Below are 17,489 nucleotides of genomic sequence, written 5' to 3'. Positions count from 1 at the left end.
AAATAGGATCACCTATTTATAATTTATAATAAATAAAAGCCTGTTTACTAACGGGAACTGACTGTTTTCTATTTTCTGTTTTCTAATTTTTCAATTTTCATTCTCTATTTCTCATTCTTTGTTTAGAAAACATGTTTAATAACACTTATTTTTTTCAAATTCATTTTTGTAAATTAACGTTATAAAATTAACACAAGCTTAATTTTGGGTGATTTTTAGACCTTATATTTTAAGATATGTTTGGTTTAAATTCAATAAATATAAATTTTATTTTAAATCCAATATATGTAAGATTTTTACATTTGATATCCTAACTAAATTTATATATGTATATAACATAACTAAAAATATATCCAAATCAATAACCTATTAAGTTTACCTAAAGTTTAATTTAGATAATATTTAAAATAAAATTAGCTAATATTTAAAATATTTTTGTTTATATTCATTTGAATGAAATGAAAATAAAAATATAATTTTTACTTTCAATTCTAATATATGTGAAATTTCAATATCCGATATTCGGATCAAACTTATATTACGATATAACATAACTAAAAATATCCTAACCAATAATCAATTGAGTTTAATCCAAACTTAAAAATTGATAAAGATTAAATTTTTAATTTTAATAATGTGAATAATCTCTAACTTTAAACGTACGCAAATAAGTTATGTTTAATTGTAGCGTTTTGCACATGTATGTATGTTTGTTGAATCTTTTTTTATTTTATTTTTTTTGAAAGGTACGTTTGTTGAATCTATTTACCCAAACCTAAAGGAAAAGTTTGGCATATATGCATAAGTAGCGTATTCTTTGTGCATTTTCTTTTGTATCCACAATGGATCTATCCGTATATATAAAAGCTAGGGTTATGATGGAGGCCAAATTAAAGTACAAAACAACAATCTTTAAATTGATACATATATAGAATTTAAGCTAGATGACAATGAAATATATTATAATGAAGCTTTCTGTTATAAATATTATGTAATAATATTATTGGACACGTACAATACTTGTTCTGAATCAAGGTTATTATCAAACTTGATCAAACTTATAAATCTAATTTAAAACTTAAAATGTCAATTATATTCAATAATCATAATTTGAAGTCCAACTTCATTAGACTCTGATTTGACCAGAGATTTTTGTTGTGAGATTATTGTATAGACTAGAACAACCTTGTTACCTCTATGCAGTGGATCCTTTATTGAACGTGCACATGTCTTTATACAAAACTAAACTAGGTCACCAAATATACTTATATATAGTCTCATAAGAGAACAAATAGCGTATATTGGCAAACAATAGTCCACTATATGTATGAGACAATCATTCATGTCATCTCAAGTAAAAAGACTATTGCATACTTGTGTAACATTCAATATACCGATGTCACGTAGGCAAACACCATGTGATATTTTGTAATCAGTCATTGTTCAATGACTTGTTCTCTAACAAGCATCTACATGTCTACATGTCTAGTGTTCTGAGTCAAGTATGAGACAAAACTATTAACACTTTGCAGTCCTAAGCAACACAACAAGATCCATCAACTATGGCTGGAGATCTGCGTCTGCTTCTGCTACTATGAAGTTAGGTTTCTCGTAGATTCTATTTAGTATCGTTAGACTGTATTTAAATCTAATATTTCACGTAATATATGGTGATAATATAATAATAAGATATTAAAATGGGGTCATGAGTTAGACCTCTGATCTCTACTTGTAAAACAACAAAGTAGGTTAGTTTCCATTTGATTTTTCCCAAAAAAAAAAAGTTCCCCATTTAATAGCTTACTACAAACGCCGAAGAAGGGAATCAATATCAGAGTAGCCAAGTGCCAAGCTACATGTATCAACCATGCAATCAATTGACACTCTAATTAATATTCATGGTTGCAAAACTCGGCCGCCTAAGCGCCTGCCTAGGTGCTAGGCGGCACCGAGCCTTGCCGTTTTGGCTTAAAGGCGGCCAAAACTCGGCTGGCCGCTGGGCGGCCAAACTCGGCCTGGGCGGTCAAACTTGGCCGAGTCGATCAACTCGGCCGAGTCAGTCAACTCGGCCGAGTTGACCGATTTTGACCGTTTTTTACCGATTTTGTTTGATTTTGACCGATTTTGTTCGATTTTGACCAATGTCGTCTTTCATTAATTATTGATTTTAATATTATTATGATGTTATGACTTATAAATTATCATTATTTCATTTGTTTAGATGTGTTATTTGATTGAATGTTGAAAACAACCTCATTAAAATTGTCAAACTACAAATCTGTCACTATTTTTTTTAATTTTTTTGGTGCCCGCCTAGCGCCGCCTAGATTCTGCCTAGGCGCTAGGCGCTACCCGGCCGCCCGACTAGCGCCTAGCGCCTACTGCAACCATGTTAATATTTAACACAAATTTCATGCAAATAAATATTGAATTGAATCAAAATTTTGATGAATATTTAAGTGTTAAATCACACACACCTATAATGACGTGGAAACTATAACCTTAGAGCAGAGAACTGCATAGGTATTGCATAGGTATTGACAAGTATCTTGGGCTTCCTTTGGGAATTGGGCGCAATAAAAAGGAAGTATTTTCCTTTATTGAAACAAAGTTGATTCAACGTGTTGGAGGGTGGCATAAGAAGATCTTGTCAAGGGCAGGGAAAGAGGTACTTTTTAAGAGTATTGTCCAAGCACTACCAATGTATACAATGAGCATCTATTTCTTACCGGTTACATTCTATGATCGTCTGGAGAAAATAATGAATAAGTATTGTTGGGAATCTGGCAATAATCGTGGAGGGCGCATAAGGTGGATGTCATGGAGTCGTATGTGTGAGAGGAAGGTCGATGGCGGGTTGGGATTTAAAAAGCTTAGCAGATTCAATATTGCACTTCTGGCCAAACAAGGCTAGCGTCTTTTGACAAATCCTAACTCTTGGGTGGCACAATTGTATAAGGCTCGTTACTATCCAAATACTGACTTTATGAATGCTAAACTGGGTGTGAATCCCAGTTACTGCTGGCGATCAATTCATGCTGGTCAGGACATTCTACGTCGCGGTTGCTATCGTAGGATTGGTAATGGAACTTCTACGAAGGTATGGACGCAACATTGGTTACCAAATGACGAAAATCGTTATATTAGCACTGCTCTCCATTCCCATAACGGTGATATGTTGGTTAGTGATTTAATTCACAATGATACTCATGAGTGGGATGTTGATATACTGTCCATATTATTTGATAGCCGTGATGTGGAACTCATTCAGAACCTATTGCTTATCATTATGAGGATGAATGGTGTTGGAGGGGAGACTCACGTGGTGTTTACTCTGTGAGACAGGGATATCGCCTCTTATCTGGAGAGTCGCATGGTGTTAATAACTCTAGAGCTTGGCACGCAATCTGAAAAATAAAAATTCCCCCAAACGTGCAGAATTTTCTTTGGCGATGTCTGCATGAAGCGCTGCCCACGTTACTTGCTCTAGGTGGAAGAAGAGTTGAGGTAGATACATCTTGCCCTCTTTGTCAGCAACACCCTAAGTCTATTAAGCATATTTTTTGCGATTGTTTGCATGTTTCCCTCCTCTGGCAGAACGTACCAAATTGCTCTTTGCCTTATGCGACTGAAGATTTCGGTGCTTGGTTGGCTAACCGTCTGTTGGAAGATGATGGTTTGTCTGTTATTTCTTGTGTGGCAAGGCTATGGTGCATATGGCGTGCTCGTAATTCTCTGATATGGAATCAAAAGAGTTGGCACCCAAAGGCTATCTCTACGGAAGTGGCGAGGACTATTCATGAATGGCTGGAATTCTGAGAGGCTACTGCTTCAAGCATGGTTCCTTTGCCTGGTAACATAGAGTCTCCTATCGATATTCCACGTGATTGTGTTGTGGTGTTTGTGGACGCCGCTATACTCAACATGCGAGCTTTGGTGTTGTTATCCAGGATAGTACAGGAAGCTTCATGGCAACGAAGAATGGTCATCTACGATGTCTCAATGACGCACATTTGGCGGAGGCTCTTGCTATTAAGGAAGCACTGTGGTGGGTTATGGATAGAGGCTTTCATAAAGTGAATATTTATACACTGTCAAGTGGTATGTAATTTGCTCAACCATTCTTCAATGGATTTATCTTATGCGGGTTGTGTTATTAAGGATTGTCGTAATCTCAAACGACACTTTGATTCAGTGTCTATTCTCTATATCCCGAGATCAGATAACAAGCTAGCTCATGCTATGGCTAGGACTGCTCGTTCTAGTACTTGGTTCTATCTGTTGGTTGGATTCTATTCCTTATTGTATTGCTTCAATGATTTAATAAAATTGCTGAGTTTTTCCTTTCAAAAAAAAAAAAGTGTAATCAATTAACACTATCGAATATTTAAGATTTTAAGCCATGTTCTAACCAAGACAATGTAAGTAATATTTAACATATATATATATATATATATATATATATATATATATATATATATATATATATATATATATATATATATATATATATATAGAGAGAGAGAGAGGCGGGTTCAGGTGCGGCAGTGTCTTACGGTGCGGCAACACCAATAGTTCAACAAATATGCACCATCAACGTTAGGAAAATACACCACACAAAACAGAGTAAACAGAGCCCTGCATCACCAAACACACACCATTAGGTGTGAGTAAAAACACCATACACTGTTCGGAAATACACCATTGGGGTTGTGAGTTATATGGTGTATTTTTTTTTGAGTCTGTTGTGTATTTTGTGATGTTTTATTGCATTTCATTGTGGTGTGTTTTTATTACAATGTTGGTGCATATTGTTAACACTGTTGGTGTATTCTGGAATTTGACCGCACCGCCGCACGGTAAGACCCCGCCGCATATGAGCGCTCTTCTATATATATATATATATATATATATATATATATATATATATATATATATATATATATATATATATATACACATATTACACACATAAATATTTATATGAAACAAAAAGTATTAAGTTCAGCCATAAGTCACATACTCACATACCTATTGTGGAGTTTTCATATCAAATTATGAGCTTATATCACAATTACAAGGTATACAATTTGTACTCCTAAAGGGCATAATTTTATAGGATTCAAATTTAATTTAATAATAATGAATCATTATTTATTATTTATATTTTTTTTACATTCATTTTTAACTTTGTAAATATATATTGTTCATTTCTAATATATTTTAATATAAAAAATTGAAATATTAAAACAAAAATATATATATATATATAATAATTTATATAAATTATTATAAAATATTTTTTTATTCCTTTACAGGTTTATTCACCCCGTGCATCGCACGGGTGGAGTACTAGTTGAAATCTATGTGCAGGAATGCAGCATAGGTAGTCTTCCTCAGTATGAAACAAAAAGTATTAAATTCACACTGCAGTATTAGAAAAATGACCAAAGGTAAGATTATGCAAACCTAATGGACAAAAATGAAAAGGGAAACAGTCTTCAGTCTCAGATTGGAATTAGGGTTTAGAAAGGCCTACACAAAGACATGTCCCTCATTTAGGGTTTAGATTTTGGAGAATTACAACCAGATACAAGACTGTGATCATACATAAGCAACTAATTAATTAATGTATATGTGTAATAAGAATATGGTGGTATTTTAGAGTGTAATGAAATCGAGATAAATGTCTGTGCAATGAGATCAATTGAAGTAACCTAGGACTATTCATTCAAGGCAAAAGTCCAACATATGCCTAAATTAATAGCTAAAAATGTGGCAAAGTATCAAACTAACTCTAACCAAAACGACAAAACTCAAATATTATTCATGAACAGCTTAACTAAAACTATATGCACACCATGAAGGCAAAATACAAAGTGCATATTTACAAAGGCATTAAGAACTTTAATACAATTGCCAATTACATCAAAGAAACTATATATTTCTATGGTCAACATCCTCTAAAAAAAAAAAAAAAAATAGTGAAGTCATTAAATATCTCTTTCCAACTATATGCAAACTTTAACAAAATTCAAAAACCATAGGCAACTAAAAGCAAAGACAAGAGACAAATATCTCTTTCCAACTATATGCTAACTCTAACAAAATTTAAAAACCATAGGCAACTAAAAGCAAAGACAAGAGACAAATATCTCTTTCCAACTATATGCTAACTCTAACAAAATTCAAAAACCATAGGCAACTAAAAGCAAAGACAAGAGACTTTTTTTTTTAGAGTTGCAGTTCCTGTCACTTGGAGAGCCATAACAGATACGGGGATGGGTTGTAGCTGTGATTTGGTGGTCTGAATGGTAAACCTAGCTAAGAGAACAAGCGACGAATAATACTATGGTTAAAAAACCGGGTATAGGGAATGGGATCTTGGGCTAAGTTAGAAGTAAAAAAACATGTTGTTGTGCTGACAGTTAACCCTTTCCTTCTTTTTTTTTTTTTTTTTAGATAACCCTTATACATATATGTTTGTGTATAGATATTTAAGTTCATAGTTGTTTTATAGTTGCTCTTTAACATGTTAATATATGTTGTCCATATATTTGCTCTTTATTAATATTTGTTTTACATATTCAAATTTTTTAATAGTGATACTGTAACCTTTGTTAATTTGTTTGCTTATTTTTAATTGTTTGAGTGCATATTTTGGTGTTTGAGTGCATATTTTGGTTATTTTTTAGTGCATACAACTAGGAATGTCAATCGGGCTAGCCTTGTTGGATTATCGGGCTAATCGGTTTGCAAATTATGCTGTGGACTCGTGTCCACTATACAATGTGGACACGAGTCTAAAACGACGTCGTTTCAATTTTTTTTAAAAAAAAATTGATTTTGTCTCGCCGTTAACGGTGTTATTCATTTGTGGACTTATGAATGTACAGTTATGAAATTATGAATGTACAATTATGGAATTATGAATGTACAGTTATGGAATTATGAACACAGAGCTCTGACATTATGAACTTACAATTATGAACATATAGTGATAAAATTATGAACATAGAGCTTCAAAAATTATGAATTTACAGTTATTGAATTATGAATGTACAGTTATTGAATTATGAATGTACAGTTTACGGAATTATGAATGTACAGTTATGAAATTATGAATGTACAATTATGGAATTATGAACACAGAGCTCTAACATTATGAACTTACAATTATGAACATATGTTCCTATAATTATGAAAATGGGAGAATGAGCGTTGAAGAGAGCTTTTGTGTGAAGAAGAAATGGAAGCTTGATCGACAGGAAACTCGCGAAAATGGATGCTTTATCATAAGGAAAGAAGCGGTCTGAAATTTTTTTAAAAAAAATGGTGGAAGATAACGATGCCACTTACGGCACCGTTACTGCATTACCCGCCGTTTCAATCCGTGTCCACAATGTATGTTGGACACAGGTCCATAGGATAACGATTGAATCGGTTTATTAATATTTTATTCTCTGATTCGATTTGGCCCTAAACCTAAACTTCGGATTGTCAGGCTAATCAGACGGGTTGAACCATCTGAACTAAAATTAAAAACGGAAAGTGAGTACCCATATTTAGAGTAGAGATGACAACAGGGCGGGGGCGGGAAGTCTACTCCCCGTCTCCATCCTCGGCGAGAAATTGAAAATAGTTACCATCCTCGTCCCCACGGAAAATTTGGCTGGGACGGAGAATGTAAAAAACTAAAAAACTTTAATTTAAATTTAAATTATATATATATATATATATATATATATATATTTATTTATTTATTTATTTATTTATTTATTTATTTTATCGGGCTAGCCCATTCGGGTCATAGCCCTGTCAGTATACTGCTGGAAATTCGCGTTTTTCCGACCTCATTTCCGACCACCCAAAAATTTGGTCGTAAAAGGTGATTTTTTTCATTTTTTCGACGAAATATTATAGTGGTCGGAAATTGGTCGGATTTCCAACTACTATTAACAAGTGGTCGGTATTTCCGACCACCATTTACATTGTGGTCGGAAACATTTTGCCAAATTTAATTTTTTAAATTAGAGTGTACTTGCAACCACATAAGTGGTCGGAAATTCCGACCATTAAGTAAAGGTGGTCGGAAATCTTTTTTTTTTTTTTTTTAAATTTTTATTGTTTGTGGTTCAATGTTATGAAAATCGCATGATTTCTTTTATCATTGATTATTTCACTCATGCTCTTTGTTTTGTTTTTTTTTTTTTTCTATTTTAACCGACCATGACGTAGAGAGTTTACTAGTAGATACCATTTCACCATTCTTGCTATGTAAAATAAGACCATGCTCCCCTTCCCATGTAGATACATATATGAAATCATTTCTAATTTCAACTCTTTAAAACCTTTATTCTTGTTAAGACTCTACAATCATAGTTTTATCAGTTCCATATTCCTACATAATGTATTGTATATTGTGACAACTCAAAAATAATTTTTCTAAATTCTGTTTTACAAAATTCCAAAATATCTATTTTCACTCTTGCAAAATTTTTATTTCGAGAACGGTGTTCAAATTAAATATTTTAAATCGAATTTTTAAATAAACGGTGTTGTTGATGATCTATGATTGATTTATTGAGGTTTGAAAGTGTTTTTGTTGATCTGAGAATGCTACAGGTGAAGAAAAAGGGGTCTGGTACACATAGATGGTGCACCAGTAAACCCAACGGACCTAGTCGGATCTAGGCATGATCCGTTGGCTATCTCCGTAGTGAGGTGGACCAAGGCAACGGATCACAGCTAGATCCGTTGCCAAGGACCGTTGCTTGGTGGAGCTAAGCGCCGGGGCTTCACAAGCCCCGTCACCAAGCTCCGCCAGGCCAAAGATAGTTCTGGTCGGGCCCTCTGTGGCTCAGCTACATGTCGTTTGGACCGGGACTCGTGGGTCCTTGAGGCTTGTTATTTATCTTATTTTAAGTTAAATTTGAGTTTTAGATTTAAGAAAAGTGGGGTGTTACATATATCATCGTGTATTGTACTGCATATTATTTTTATCTCATAATACAAACATTCATATGATATCAGTAGTCTAGGTTTCTCATGACGTCCATTCCTGATGGCTATGCCCCTGTTTCGTTTGAAGGAACCATCTTTAGCGCGGCAACGGTGTCTCCTACATCAATGGTCATGATTGCCCTTTCAATGGCACATCAATATGTTTCTATCAAACTGCCGTAATGAATTGTATATCATCGTATATTGTACTGTGTATTATTTTTATCCCATAATATAAACATTCATCATTATAACTTAACAAAAGTTCATACTATATCACCCATAATTTATTAAATATGCTAGAGAAATATATTATTAATTGTAAACCTTTTCTCTAGCATATTTAATAAATTGTGGGTAATATTATAAATTGTGAGTGATATAGTATGAATTTTTGTTAATTTAGAATAAAATTTTTAAGGAATTGAAATTATAATATTTTTATAGCAATTATAAATTATGAAAAAAAATATTATAATTATAATATTGTAAATGATACATTTCACTACATCACGAAATGCATATTATTATTCCATAATAATGAAAAGGAATTAATCATTATTATATTTTATTATAATTAGTTAAAGTTTTTAATTTTCATAATTTGTACTTATATAAAATATATTATGCATAGATAACTGTATAAACAATTATATTCTACTCTATTTTAGACAAAAAAAAAAAAAAAAAAAAAAAAAAAAAAAAAAAAAACCACGAAAATAAAGGCGCCATTCCCAAATTTTCGCCCAAAATTTCATGCCTTCTCCCTTAATCCCTCCTCCCTCCATACTCACACTGCCCCAAATCTTCCTCCCTCATCCAGTTCTCGCTCCTTACTCCTTCACTCTGCACCAGCAACAACGCAGCTCCTCATTTCGCACTCACTCGACGACGTACCGCAAGGCACACTCGGCAATATAACAACAACATGACATTGATGTAAGTTCTTCACACTCCTTCCTCCTTCCGCCTTCACTTGGCTTTTTGCTAATTTCTTGGTGATTTATGAATAAGTGTTGATTATGTATTAGGAGTACAAAGTAATAGCATAACATGTGGCAACACGTGGCAGCAATCCACCACACCATGTGGCAGTAGACAGAAGAAGATAGCATGACCGTTATGGCCGGTTTTTCCTTTTTCTGTTTTGGTTCTTCTTGTTCTGGTAGAACCGTTTTCCTCCCCCCTTCTCTTTGTATATATAACCAGTGTATAGCATTCTTGTTAGTTGTTGAATAAAACTCTTTCTTTCCCTCTTAAACTCTTTGTCAAACTTCGCAATATGGTATCAGAGCCATTGTGAAAACTCATCCGTCTGCTTCAATGGCGACTTCAGCGTGGCCTTCAATCAGCGTTAACTCGATTCCAGTCAACAGTGCAGCAGGAAATGCAGCAGCTAGTCAGACCGGAAATTCAACCAGAAATGCAGGGCCCTCCTCTGCAAATGCGAGTGGATCTAACCCTAGAGAGGTAATATACGATCCCCAATCGCAAACAAATCCATATTTTCTGCATATCAATGAGAATCCAGCTTTGGAACTTGTCTCATTCCCGTTGGATGGATCCAATTACCACGCGTGGGCTAGGGCCATGACCATGGCACTGTCCTACAAGAATAAAATTGCCTTCATTAATGGAGCAATCAAAAAACCTTCCCAAGATGGCTTAGAACGTTATTATGTCTGGGAAAGGTGCAATAACATTGTGTGCGCTTGGATAGTGCGTACTCTTTCTCCAACCATTGGCAGGAGTGTCTTGTGGATAGACACAGCCTATGGGATATGGGAAGACCTGAAAAGAAGGTTCAGTCAACAAGATTTGTTCAGAGTTGCAGAAATCTTGTGTGAAATTTATCAAACTAAGCAGGGTGATGATTCATTGAATGAATATTTTACCAAGCAAAAGCTGTTGTGGGATGAATTGGTTATACTCAGACCACCAATGTCTTGTGACTGCCTTGTTAGATGCAATTGTGGAAAGAAGCTAGCTGAAATTGGTGAACAGAAGGAAAAGGACAAGCTATCCATTTTCCTAATAGGCCTTCATGAGAAGTACACTGCAGCCAGGAATCAGATTATGCTTATGCGACCTCTACCTGATGTTAATGATGCTTATTCTATGATTGCACAGCAGGAAAGACAATTCCATATGGTGGCTGTTGGTTATGGGAACCAGATTCATCAAGCTGGTGAGAATACTAATCTCACAGCAAATGCAGGAAGTGTGTTCTTGGCAAATGGAGGTTTCCAGCAAGGTTATAAGAAAACACAAGCATCCAACAAGAAGCCTACATGCACCTACTGTGGCTACACAGGCCACACTCAAGACAAGTGCTATAAAAAGCATGGCTATCCCCCTGGTTGGAAGCCAAGATCAAGAAATCAGAGTTCAGTTAATCAGGTCCAAGGAGAATCTGTTACACAACAGCCTAGATGTGATGAGGGACTGTCTTTCACCCATCATGATTTCAAGAAGTTCATGGAATTTATGCAAATGCAGAAATCAGCCACTAACACACCACTTGATCAGACCCCACAAGCTTCAATTAACACTGTGGCTACTGATCTCCAGAGTGAAGGTATAAGCTTACTCAATTCTGTTAGTCATGGCAAAATTAACTGGATAGTGGATAGTGGTGCTACTCACCATATTGTGAGTAACTTGGACTTACTCAATAATAAGAAGGAGGTTCAAAACCTGCATGTGAGTTTGCCAAATGGGCAGCAGGTTGCTATCACTCTTGTTGGAACAGTGAATATCTCAGATGAATTCATTTTACATGATGTGTTGTATGTACCTGGCTTCCATTACAATTTGATCTCTGTAGGAGCTTTTATTCAGAACTCTAAAGGTGCTATTGAAATGTATTCTAATCAGTGCATTATACAGGATGCTATCCATGGCAAAGTGATTGGAAGAGCTGAGCTGAAAAATGGGTTGTACTATCTAGTTTTCCCTAGTGCCTCTGTATGCAATTCTGTTTCTGTGTATGATAAAAGTGTCCTATAGCATAGTAGATTAGGGCATGCTTCTTTTGCTAAATTCAGTTCTTAAAGAACTTGGAACCTACAATTCAAAGCAATAAAAGTTTGATCTGTGACTGCTGTTATTTTGCCAACAAAGAAGATTGTCTTTTCTGCCAAGTAACTCTATAACTGCTAACTGCTTTGATTTGTTACATATGGATATATGTGGACCTTACAGAGTGGCAACCCTACATGGACATCATTTCTTTCTAACCATACTGGATGATCATAGTAGGTCAGTGTGGGTCTATATGATGAAGTTGAAGTCTGAGGTCAGAAACTTAGTCATAAACTTCTGCAACCTAGTTGAGAACCAGTTTGGAGCTAAGGTGAAATGCATAAGATCTGATAATGGCATGGAATTTGACATGAGAGATTTTTTTGCAAAGAAGGGAATCACACACCAGACTTCTTGTGTATACACTCCCCAACAAAACAGTAGGGTGGAGAGGAAGCATGGTCACCTTGTATCAACAACAAGAGCACTCAGATTCCAAGCTAATCTTCCTGAGTTTTTTTGGGGTGAATGCATATTACATGCAGCATACATCATTAATAGGCTACCATCAGCAGCTATAAACAATCAGGTTCCTTATCAGGTCTTGCTCAAGAGAGTTCCTCAGTATCAGGATTTAAGAGTTCTTGGTTGCCTAGCCTATGCCACCACTGTAGGTCCAAGAACAAAATTCAGTCCTAGAGCCAGAAAGTGTGTCTTTATTGGATATTCTAGCCATACAAAGGGGTATAAACTCTATGACCTTGAGTCTAAGGAATTTTTCTTGTCCAGGGATGTTGTGTTCCATGAAGGGATTTTCCCTTTTCAACTAGATAAGCAGATGCAGAAAGAAAATCATTTGATTTTGCCCACAATGGGAAGTGATGCAGATGGCATGGCTCAACTTCAAGAGTCTCAGTCTCTTGATACTGATGATACTGAGCAAAACACAAGCCAGAGTGAGCCTGGGCACATGGATCAGAATTCCCCTTCATCACCTGAGAATACACAGGCTCAGGCTAATCCACAGCAGGACCATCCTCAACAGGCCACCAGGAGATCATCCAGACAGGTTCATACTCCTGCCTATCTGCAAGATTACATATGCCACAACAGTATAGTAAGAACTTCTCCCCACTCCATGGACAAGGCCTTGGACTACACCAAACTTGGTTCATCTTTCCAGTCCTTTGTCATGAACATCTCAGGACATACTGAACCAAGAGATTATAAAGAAGCTGCACAACATGAATGCTGGAAAGAAGCCATGACAGAAGAACTCAAAGCTTTAGAAAGGAATAACACTTGGCAGTTGGTAGATTTACCCCCTTGCAAGAAGCCTATTGGTTGCAAATGGGTATACAAAATCAAACATAAAGCTGATGGCACTATTGACAGATACAAGGCAAGACTTGTTGCAAAGGGTTACAATCAAACTCTAGGGATTGATTACCTTGATACTTTTAGCCCTGTAGCCAAGATGACAACCATCAGAACCTTACTTGCAGTGGCAGCAGCTAAGGACTGGCATCTCCACCAAATGGATGTTAATAATGCTTTTCTTCATGGTGATCTGAAAGAGGAAGTATACATGCAATTACCCCTTGGCTACACAGAAGGAAAAACTGGTCAGGTGTGTAAACTTATCAAGTCCTTATATGGCTTGAAGCAGGCCAGCAGACAGTGGAATACCAAGTTGAACACTGCCCTTCATGATATGGGATTCAGACAATCCATCCCTGATAATTCTCTGTTCACCAAAGGAGAGGGCTCCACATTCATAGCCCTATTAGTCTATGTAGATGACATAGTTGTTGCAAGTGCCAACTTGGAAGCTATTCAGGACATAAAAAGACAGCTCAATACCAGGTTCAAAATAAAAGACCTAGGGCCTCTAAAGTATTTTTTGGGTCTGGAAGTTGCTAGGCAAAAAAAGGGCATAGCAGTGTGTCAAAGGAAATATGCTATTGAGCTATTAGCTGACACAAGTTTCACCAACTCCAAGCCTGTTCATAGCCCCACTGTTCCTTCTCATAAGCTGAGCAGACATGAAGGAGCACCTATTAAGGATGATACTCAGTACAGAAGAATAGTTGGCAAACTGTTATATCTGACAATCACAAGGCCTGATATCAGCTTTGCCACACAACAATTGTCATAGTTCCTTGACAAGCCCACTGATCTCCATTTACAAGCTGCACATAGAGTTCTAAGGTATATCAAAGCTGATCCAGGTCAAGGACTGTTATTCCCATCCTCATCTGATTTACAGTTGAAGGCCTTCTCAGATTCAGACTGGGGTGCATGCATTGATACTAGAAGGTCTGTGACAGGCTTCTGTGTGTTTTTGGGGGATGCATTGATCTCTTGGAAGTCTAAGAAACAGCCCACAATCTCTAAGTCATCCTCAGAAGCTGAATATAGAGCATTAGCAGCAACCTCTTGTGAACTTCAGTGGCTAATCTATCTGCTTACTGATTTTGGAATCCCTTATAACAGTCCAGCAACCATATATTGTGACAGCAAATCCGCTATTGCCATTGCTGAAAACCCAGTGTTCCATGAACGCACTAAGCATATAGAACTGGATTGTCACTTAGTCAGAGAAAAATTGAGCAAAGGCACCATAAAACTCCTTCACATTGCTTCTGGAAATCAATTGGCAGACATATTCACCAAGGTTCATTGTCCTGCTTCATTCAATCATTACATATCCAAGCTTGGATTATTCAGTCTATATAATCCAGTTTGCGGGGGGCTATTAGGAGTACAAAGTAATAGCATAACATGTGGCAACACGTGGCAGCAATCCACCACACCATGTGGCAGTAGACAGAAGAAGATAGCATGACCGTTATGGCCGGTTTTTCCTTTTTCTGTTTTGGTTCTTCTTGTTCTGGTAGAACCATTTTCCTCCCCCCTTCTCTTTGTATATATAACCAGTGTATAGCATTCTTGTTAGTTGTTGAATAAAACTCTTTCTTTCCCTCTTAAACTCTCTGTCAAACTTCGCAATATTATGAAGTTCTGTGCTTCTGATTGTTATGTTGGCTGTTGATTATGAAGTTGTGTGCATCTGGTTTCATTGGTTTGATTATAACTTACAGAGGATGCTGAAAGTTAGGGTTTTAAAATTTTTGATTAATGTAGAGGGCTTCTGGTTCATTGAATGTGTTTTTGCTTTTGAATATATGGCCATGTTCTATATTAATTAAAGATTGATAAGCTAGGTCTGAACTTCATTGATTCTAGTCGGAGTTCAATTTCTCTGTATATTGAGGTATCTTTTGAGCAATTTGAAAGGAATGCTAAGAATTTTGTGTGACTCATTTGATTAATTTTTCCTGGGGTTGTGAAATTTTGCAGTCTCTTCCAGCAATGAATCTAATGCCATATAATTTTTCTTGTGTGCCATCTAACTTGTTTTGTCTTTCTTTCGTCATCATATTTTTTATATTATATATGGTTGTATTTTGAATATCAATGGTATGATGCTGATATTTCAGTTTATTAACCACAGCTGCAAAAGGTTCAGATTTTGACTCTAAATATTGGAGTTGTATACAGGTACTGTACTTGATGTTTATATGCACTGATATCATTTACTTATGTTGATTGGTGTCCATCTTTAATCTTCCTAGTTCTTCTTCTTGTATTCGTAGTTAGTTGTGTTTCTATCCAATGTTCACTGTATGAGATAAGTGATAAAATTAATTGATTAGAAATTAATATGTTTCTGGTTTCATGAATCATGCTTAAGAAGTTGGTCCTTGGCATGGTAGTATATAATTTGAAAGTTCTTTTAGTATATCTATTTCCTATTCTCAAAAATAACTTTTTTTTTCATTTGTTAACTTTGCATAAATAATATTTGTTTCTTGTTTGCAGTGGTATGGGACCTGATTCTAGAGTTTTGGTTTAGAAAAGTATGAAGCAAGCTCAATGATATCACCGCCTCTATAAAATATGAATTCTTTCTGTACAAGCTCTGCAAGTTGCATTTTATTACCATCCTTTTGCTTTGTGTGCAAGAACCTTTTATGTTCTTCAAACCAAACAAACAAAAAAAAAAAAAACTTGTTACATTAAGAATCCCTATCAAGACAAGTGGCTATGATTATTTTCAAACTCTTAGGTGTCAGCAACAATGCAACATTTGTTGATTTTGTCTAACAAATATGTGAAATATGGAATCTCATTTTGTATATTCTGTTAATGGTTAAACACAGGAACCAATCCCTGCCACACAACTTGTGAGGGGAACTGCAGCAGTGATGTAGGAATTCACTTAATCAGGGTAATTGTTATTCTATGATATTCTGTCTTGAAATATGCGCCACAAGGCATTCTAATATATAATCATGATATGGGGATTAAATTTGAATATAATCATTGATCTAGGGGTAGAAATTTAGGTTGGGGGAACATGTTCTTCCTCTAAGTATAAGAAGAGTAAATGAGAGGAATTACTTTGAGAAAAATCTTATCTTGGAGAAACAATTTATTTTCATCAAATCAATTGATGATTTTCGCTTTTAAGAGCATGCCATATTTTTTCACCTTTTCTACAATGACATTTCCTTTTTATCCCTTCTCATTTACCTTTCGCTTGACTGGTATAGTTCAAACTTAGACATCCTTGCCGTCATTTGACAAACAAAATTCAACTCAAAGTCTGATGTTTTAATATATGATGTATGTATATTTAAAAAAGAGCTAACTTGATGTACTCTTGTTGAACCCCTTTTGATTCTGTTTCATTGTTTCTTTCATATAGTGGTGTAAGGTCATTTGGTGTTTCTCTCTTAGTTGCTGGGATTGATGACAAGGGTCCCCAGTTGTATCAGGTATATTATCCATGGCTAGTTATTGTGTAATTTTTCCGACTAATTAAATTGGATATCATATATACTTCTTGACTTTGTTTGGTTTATTCCTCCAATCAAGCTGGAGGAAGTCTGTTGTTGTTTGTTACATGTTTTGTGTTTCAAAAATATGTAAAGTTCTTGCCTTGTTACATATATACTGATTTGCCAAAAAGAACTAAGTTGATATTGCATTTTATCTGTTGGATCTTGAAATCACCTAATAGTTCAAGCTTAGACACCCTTGCTTAGTGCTTACTGTTCGATATTGTTTTATGCTTTATTGATCATTTGTTTGACATTGAAATTAGGTGTTTGATGAATTCTCTTTGGGCAATGATGAAGCAACTTGTGGATTTCATATATTCAGCTGAAGAATGCAGATCCCCTATGTTCAAATGCAGCCAATGAAACAGCCTGTGGATATCAAAAGATTTTTTTTCTTTTACTTGACAACTTTCCGACCACCAAAAGTGGTCGGAAAACATTTTTTTAATTACACAGAATATAATTTCATCCCGGCAGCCAACTTTCCCATGCAACGAAAAGTTTCTGACACCCCTATTTTTGTGGACGGTATTTCCGACCACTGCACGGAGT

The sequence above is a fragment of the Ipomoea nil genome, unplaced genomic scaffold (assembly GCF_001879475.1).
Source record: "Ipomoea nil cultivar Tokyo-kokei standard unplaced genomic scaffold, Asagao_1.1 scaffold0865, whole genome shotgun sequence".
Taxonomy (NCBI): domain Eukaryota; kingdom Viridiplantae; phylum Streptophyta; class Magnoliopsida; order Solanales; family Convolvulaceae; genus Ipomoea; species Ipomoea nil.
This window is presented reverse-complemented; position numbering follows the sequence as displayed.